This window comes from Chenopodium album, chromosome 5 (assembly GCF_948465745.1).
Source record: "Chenopodium album chromosome 5, dcCheAlbu1.1, whole genome shotgun sequence".
Lineage (NCBI taxonomy): Eukaryota > Viridiplantae > Streptophyta > Magnoliopsida > Caryophyllales > Amaranthaceae > Chenopodium > Chenopodium album.
The window spans coordinates 45,406,509-45,415,038 of NC_137838.1; the positions used below are offsets into that span (position 1 = coordinate 45,406,509).

Genomic DNA, 8,530 nt, shown 5'->3' on the forward strand with positions numbered 1-8,530 from the left:
AAAAACAATAATAAATGAAAGCAATAAAGGTGAGAGAAAGTTAGGAAAACTCATTGAATTTATGAGAGGAAAAATCCACAAATTTGCTTCTTCAAAATCCCAAAAATTTCATGAAAAATCCAATCTTTCTCTCTCTAAACTACTCCTAACCCTAAGAGAGAGAAAATAAAGGCTAAACTAATCTAATCTAGGCTAAAAAAATGTTAAGTGAATGTTTTTAAAAAATAACCCCAAAGGGGTATTTATAATACAAGGCTAAAATAAAATAAAGTAAAAGAGAAAACTAAAAAGAAATAAAAACTAACTAAAATAATTAAAATAACTAAACTTAAAAACCAAAAATAAAACTAAACTAAAAATAAAATGAAATAAAAGAAAATGAAAAGAAAAAGGAAAACAGAAAACAAAACCCACAATTTCCCCAAACCCACGAAACGATCAGCTTCCCCCTTTCTTTCCCCTTTCGATCTTGGCTGCTCTAATTTTCTTTCCATCATCACCATCACGCATCATCAATCATCACTCAATCACCACCGTCAATCCTCATCGTCATCAATCAAGCATCAATCAAAGCCGTTCAATTCTCATTAAAAATGACGTGAAAAGCTCGTGATTGACCCACGAATGCGCGCCCGCGAAGACACCTCGCAGAGGTCGCGCATAGCTTCTGCCTTGACTCTGAATTTGGACTCCAATCGTGTGCGCTTTCTGACAGGGGTGCGCGGCCGCGGAGGTAAGTGTTGCTGCAATTGTTGCGGGTTGCTGCTGGTGTTTCTGTGAATTGGTGGTTGACGTTGTGGTGATTGGAGGTGTTGGGGTTTGCTTGGGTGAATTGGTTGCGGTGGCTGGAAATTGGTGTGATTGAAGGTGGCTGAAATTGAGTGGGTTGCGAAGGCTGGTGGTTGAAATTGGTGGCTGGTGCTGCGAATTGCAGATTGTTGTCGCTGCTGTTCAGGTTTGTGTTTGGTGATAGGTGCAGCGCAACAGTGGTTGCGCGTGAGTGGTGGTGGGTGGTTGTAAGTTGCGATTGGTTGCGTTGTTGGTGTTATTGTGGGGTTGCGCGTTGGTGGAAGCAGGGGATTGTGGCTGGTGGTTTAATTGGAGATGGTTGATGGTGTTGGTGTTGTTGACGGTTGTTGGGTGGTGTTGTGAGGGCTGGTGGTGAAATGGGAATGGTGTGAGTGGGCAGCTTTGTTGTGAGGGCTGGTGGTGGATTGGGAGAGCAGGGAGCAGGGGAAGTGATGTTGTGTGTGTTGGAGCAGGGGAGATGGTGTGGTGGAGGTTAAGGGATGGTGTGGTGTAGGTTAAGAGGTGGGAAGCAGCTAGGTCGGTTAGGGGCATTGTGAAGTTTGCTCGAACCTTGGACCCCGAACACAAACTTGACTTTGAAACCCGGAGCGCCTACAACCAAAAACATCACGAGGGTGAAATAGAAAATAAAATAAAATAAATAAAATAAAGTAAAATAAAATAAGATAAATAAAGTAAAATAAAATAAAATAAAATGCTAAAACTAAAGAAATAATAAAATTAAATGAAAAGAAATAAAATAAAATACGAAACTAAAATAAATAAGAAAATGAGATAAAAAGAGAAATTATTAAAAATATAAACTAACGACTTAAACTACAAACATTAAAAGAAAGAAAAATAAAATAAAACACGAAAATAAACTAAAAACTATAGAAAATTACAAAAATACTCAAAATAAAGAATAAAAGACGAGAATAATAAAATAATAGAAATAAAGAACAAAATAGGCTAAATTATTGTAAAATAAGTCGGAAACTGACTCAATAATCACCCTAAAAGTGACATAAAAGTCACTTATCAGTGGTGCTTTACGTAAAAGCACCCACAGATAGGTTTGTCATTTTACTGTACTAACATTACAAATGTTTGGGTTTTCTTCCTTTTTCACGTCCCAAGCAAAAAGGAAGGCGTTTTCATGCAGCGTAAAAATGCAAATGGCGTATCGTACGGCGCAAAATTGTACGGCGTAGGTGTTGCGTAAAATTTTACTTTAGCCTAAGCTTTGCGAGATCTACCTCTCGGAACTAAAAGGTAGAGAATTACTGTTGGCGTTAGCTCACGAGTCGACAGGCGCGCCGAACCATCAAGAACAGGAACTTCTTTAATGGGAGCAAATACGGTAGTTAGTGCGCTTACTAACTTATCAAACAATTTGGGTGTCGAATCACCCCCTGTATAAAGAAGCGACGAGACAATGTCGCGCCTATGTAGTCATGTGCCTCCAGTCCCGAGACACGTGTACTCATCTTGTGGACAAAACTGCTGAGATAGTTGTTGACTTTCTTCCCTCTCACTGGATTTGGATATATGCCTCCAGTCCTGAGACATGTATTTCTATCTTGTGGACATCCAGCTCGAATACCGAAAACCCCTTTTCATCTTTATTACTTTGTTAAAGTCAGGCTAAAGTTTCAATGACATATCAAGATACTTTAGACCAACGATGACACGATTGAGAGGAAATCATCCCCTTTTATTCTTTTTTAAAAACGATCTCTTCTCATGACTTGACATCACCCAGAACACCTTTACTTGTAAAAGTGTTCTACAAATGAAAAGGATAAATCTAGATTCTTTAGCGTGTTGAGACTAGAGATAATGATTTCTAGCCTTAATAGCTACTTGTTTCAAACACTTAGCGAACCAAGGATCGTTTCGACATCCTTAATATTTTTGAAAGATTCTCTATTCTTATGGAACTTCACAAAATGAGTCTCTTATTAATTTCCTTGACTACTTTGTTCATCTTCTATTCTAGACTCGATCAAAGTGGGGGCTAACTATATACACCTACTTTTGGCCTCTTGGCCCGAAAGGAAGTACGATGATGTTACAAAAGTTCGTTCTTCATGTTAGATCAAAGTTGAAATGTTTATGGACTATGAAAAGAATTATGAAGTAATTTGAAACCCATATTTGAGACCAAGTTATCTTATAGCCTTTTCCAATTACTAATTAGGCCTAAAACATTTTCCTACATGTTTAAACTTGATTAATAACAGACCCAAATGCGTCAAATGCAATGATTGGATCCAATGGAACCTACATTGTTGAAAAACCGAGCCAAACATGTGAACCAACCATCAAATTCCAATAAAATGCCTTTAAAAATGGATAGCACTATCAAATAGCTTTCCAACGGTATATTATAAGCCCAATTACGAGCCAAAACGAAGAAGTTATGATCAAAACACTAAACCGGGCCCCAAAACCGACACCCTTGCACTCCAGCGGCCATAAATTTTTATCCATAACATATTTTAACCTAATTCTAACGGCATTGGAAAGTAGACAATAGTATATCTCCAATGATATCTAACACGCCTTAATACGACTCCCTAATCAAAAGTTATGGAAGTTTTAAAAACATGTTTTCGTATAAGGCTAACCGCAAACCAGCGGAACATAATCAGGCGCGCGCGACTCATTGAGATGCGCACGGCACCCGGCGCGACTCAGAGAGTTGCGCGCGCTATTTGACAGCGCGGATCTATAACCCTAAACCTAGATCCATACGCCTATAAATAGGGGTCTTCGTTCAGCATTACGGGGACCGGAAAAAATCAGAATTAAAAACCCTAGTATTCTCAAAACCCTAATCTCTCAATTTCTCTTACTATCATACTACTTTTTCCTCTCTCTTCCCAAATACTTTCAAACCCTAATTTATTCCATTGAGGTCCTTGAAGGTACAAAGAAGAAAGAAAGTCCATAAACACATTAAAATGGAGATTAAACATAAAAGAAGAACGGTTAGTTTCCTGAGCACTTACATAAATCACTTTTCTTTTTATTGTTTAAATAACTTTAATTGATTAATTAGTGTTGTTTGATCACTTTAAACATACTATTAATTAATTAATTCACATAGTACTCTTTCGTTAATGAAGACTAGAACTTGAATAATTAATTGTTGTTTTATCACTTAAGACAAGGCGAATCTTGTTTATTTATAGTTCTTTCACGAATATTATTAAATAAGACTAACAAATTTTGCAATGTAATTCCTATGTGATTAATGTTTGTAAATAAAATCAACTAACATAGTTTTAGGTATCACGTTGCGTACATTGTTTGGTAATGAAATTGTGAAAAAGAAAGGGCTAGTAGAGGCCGTACTAGGGCTATATTAGCGATTCCTCCCTACAAGGAACGATATTTTAGTACCCTCGCTCCCGAACTCATTTCTAGTTTATGTAGACCAATTTGGGCATGGGTAAACTTATTATTCGTGCTAATTATTCCATGAACTCCACATGGAAGAAAGGCATGAACGAGGTTTATAAGTTTTCCTAAAACACATTGGCGACTCCTACGTGTTTCTTACAAAAAAGCATGATGAGATTATCATTTCTAATTCAAGGTCTCCCAAACAATCAAGAATATAAATCCTACTACACACTAATAAGTTTAAAGTCCTAGGCTTCTAAAGGGCCAATGGGCATGTAAGGAGAGGACCCTTACGATGGGAACCCCCCCTTTACAGTAAGATTTCTTCCCTTTGAATTTACTTCAGCTGCAATTTACTTTTATGCTTGAATATTTGGTTTAGATTTGAGAATTTGTTGAATGATTGAATTTCCTTTTTGATTTAGCTTGAAATGAATGTGTTTTTGCTTTAATTAGTTTTAGCTTTAGAATTCACCATGATTAGTGAGTGTATTAGTTGCTAGGGAGAAGAGGAAGCATGCTTGATTGATGATTATTAATAATTGATGATCCTTGTTTGATTGATTGATTCTTGCAATTAAATTGGTTGACATAGTTGTGCATGTGATTAATTAGACTATGAGTGATCAACCTATAAGATTAATCTAGATTGCATTGCGAATTCCAATGACACGAACAATTGATTTGGGAATGGCTTTAATTGATTGAACTTGATTGTGATTCTCCTTGTTAATCATTCATAGTGAACCCTAGTTTGGTTTGTAGGAGGTAACCTTTAAATTCCTTTGATTGCAACTATCATTTGTCCTTTGCAATGTATGAATCAATTGGGTGATCTATCAATTAGCATGATTGTTAAGCGTTCATGTGGAACCATTAACAACTCTTTGAAATAGTTATCATAGTTATCATACTCAACCATTAACAACTCTTCAAAATAGCTTGACGTTAGACTATAACATGGTTTTGATTCATTCCTTTGGGTTCGACCCTTAGCTTGCCTCTATACTCGTATAAGGTTTGTTAAGCGTTTACAAATTTAGTTTGACTTTGGTAGAACTAGATGACGACCTAGTTTCAACCTTTGTCAAATTGGCGCCGTTGCCGGGGAATGACATTGGTGCTTTGTTATAGTTGTTGAGTCTATTTCATTCTTAAAAAAAAACAAAAAGATTTTCCTTTTTAAGGCTACACTTGTTGTCGTGCTACTAATCATTTCCTTTGAGTTATATGTATAGAGCACGTGGTCATTCACTTGTGCCATTTGATCCGGAGATCGAGAGGACTATTACAAAACTAAGGGCTGTTATGCAATCTTTTAGCTCTAGCATTTCAAGTGAAGAAGAACCGCAACAAGAGGAACAAGCAAGAATGGGAGAGAATTCGAGAGCGGCATTGAAAGAATGGGGGATTCCCGGTGCATATAGATTTGAGAGTGGAATTTCTCTACCTACAACACCGACAAATTTTTTGAAATTAGGTCGGCTATGATCACTTTTATAGAAAGGCGACAATTTAGTGGAGCCAAGCATGAGAGCCCGCTAAATCATCTCAAGCAGTTTGAAAAGTATTTCAATACTATCAAGGTGAACGGAGTTTCCCAAGAATTCATTCGGCTCAAGCTCTTTCCTTTTCTCTCATTGGGCGTGCTTTGGAATGGTTAGGCAAGGAGGTTAAACCGAATTATCTAACGACATGGGACGAGGTTACAAAGGAATTTCTAAAGCTTTGATTCAAGGTTTCAAACAAAACCCAAGTGAGAGCCTCTATGAAGCATTGGAAAGTTATAAAGAGTATCAAAGGGAGTGTCCTCACCACAGGATTCCAACCTATCAAAATATTAAAACTTTCTATGGAGGCCTAAGTCCCCAAGGCAAGTCATGCCTAGATATAGGAGCTGGTGGTCCCATCATGAATAAGACGGAAGAAGAAGTGGTGGACATCATTGAGGATGTTGTGAAGTGTTATAGAGATTGGCAAGATGGTGAGAGAGAATCAACTAGAAAGAGTAGCATTACGGTGTACTCGGTTGATCATTTGAATGAAATTAATCTCTCTTCACAGATGGAAAACTTGGGGAAGGAAGTAAGTGCAATCAAAGAAAAAATAGAAAGTTCTTCTTCCAAAGCTAAAAGTCTTCCCTCCCAATTTAAGGGGAGAGGTACTCCTTCTAACTCTCATCCCCCTCCTTTTTTGAGTAACATGCCTAGTGGTTGTTTGTTTTGTGATGTGTGTGGTTCATATGATCGTGATTCTAGTAATTGCCCTCATGCTTTTCCGGAGAGTAATGATGATTTAGACAATAAGGAGAGTGAACATGTGAACTTTGTGTCAAACAATAATAATGTGCAAATGTTTGATAACAAAAGGGGTAATTGGAACTTTCAAAAGTTCTACCTTTCACGCCTTGGCTTAAGGACAGAACCACGAGTAAAGTATGGACTTCTTGGAGTGCTTGAAAAAGAATTTTGAAAGAAGAAGGGTAGGCTAGTGTTTAGACTAGAGCATAGAGGAGAGAAAAATAGAGAATTACTTGATGCCCCGTACATCAGAAATGAAGGGGTATTTATAGAAAATAAGTGTTGAGAGAACACACGGAACCTAAAAAGATAAAAACCCTAAAAAAATGCAATGCGACACGGCAAAGAGCACCGTGACACAGGAAATCCCACGTTAAACGGGGAACATTCCCGTGACACGGTGGACTGCTGTGTGACGCGGGAAATATTTAGCGAACGAGGAACAAAACGCGTGAAGGGTTTACGCGGAAAGGACACAGAAACCCCCATGTCAAAGTGGGTGCACCGTGTCACAGGGAATCCCACCGTTAGACGGGGAACATTCCCGTGACACGGTGGACTTTACCATGACGCATGATCCTGCCGACTATTTTTCCGTCTAAATTCATTTTTAACCCTTATTTCGTTCAGCATTTTTAAGTGCCGGTTGATAATTTCGGGCCATTTCTGATTTATTATTATTATTATTTGGGCTAAAATAAATATTAAAATAAAATAAATAAAAGGTTAGGGCCAAAATAACAATAAAATAAAAATGTTTGGGCTGAAATAAAAAACTAAGCTTTGACTAAACATCAAGACTGATCCATGGACTATTCAACAATTGAATTTAATACAATTTTTTAAGCTCTCTCGGGATTAAATACTGAACCCGACCAATAGTGGCGGTGAAAGGTTGTTCTTCATCGGGTTTGTAGAAACGTCAGTTTTGAAAACGATATTCAAAGTAGTCGATTGGGACGGAGAATGACTTAAGACTTTCTGTGATATTAAATCACTCTGTATACACAAATACTTGCAGGAAAATGTTAGTACCACAGATAAAAGAGTAAAGGGATAGAATACATATCTGGCACTAGTGTATCGGTGACAAATGAGTTTGGAAGCTTCCTATGCTTGAAGGAATCCACCAGATGACGTTCGTTGAAACGCTTTCCATGCTTGAGGAAAGTCGACTGATGAATTTGGTAGCTTTCTAAGCCTGAAGAAACCTACCGGATGATACTTTCCATGCCTAAGGAAAGTCAATGTATGATTTTGGTGTCATTCTATGCTTGAAGAATTCCACCGATAATGTCTTCCATGCTTGAGGAAAGCCGACTTGGCGGTTTTCTATACTTAAAGAAAAATCCACCGATAACGCTTTCCATGCTTGAGGAAAGCCGACTTGGCGGTTTTCTAAACTTGAAGAAAAATCCACCGATAATGTTTTTCATGCCTGAGGAAAACCGACTTGGCGGTTTTTTATACTTGAAGAAAAATCCACCGATAATGTTTTCCATGCCTGAGGGAAACCGACAACTGATATAATTGCTGAAACTTGTAAGTGTATGATAGTTTGATTATCCCCGAACGTGGGCCACAGATGATTTACCTTCGAGTCGACTATCCGACTATATTAGGTGTTTAAAATGTCCAAAATACAACTCTAATGCTTGTTAGGGGTAAATCAGTAATTTTGGTACCCTTTAAATACCAATTAAAAATTTCCGCGCAATTCCAGTGAGAAAAAAAACTGACCCAAACTTGCGGAAGATCATTCCAACTTGGTCAAAGATGCTAAAATATCTGCAAGAAAGTTGAACGGAGCATGCAGGACAAATGAAAGGGCACCGCGCCACGTAGACAAGTCCCGCAACACGGTGTCTAGTCTCGTCAGACGGTGCAGTTCCCGTGACGAGGGGTTTTGTTTTTCCTCAAAATGCCCACGCGCCTCGCATACAACACCATGCCACGCGCGGGTACACCGTTACTCGATAACGGAATACGTGGCACGGGAACGGGGTCGCGTAACAGTCACTTTTCTT

General features: G+C 38.1%; 1 non-coding gene across 1 annotated transcript; it reads right to left on the reverse strand.

The window, feature by feature from the left end:
- Nucleotides 1–5,918: 5,918 nt before the first annotated feature.
- LOC145633466 (small nucleolar RNA R71) lies at nucleotides 5,919–6,027 on the reverse strand. The gene has a single exon (XR_014112791.1). It is a non-coding gene; the product is annotated as a small nucleolar RNA R71 (small nucleolar RNA).
- Between the last annotated feature and the right edge of the window lie 2,503 nt (nucleotides 6,028–8,530).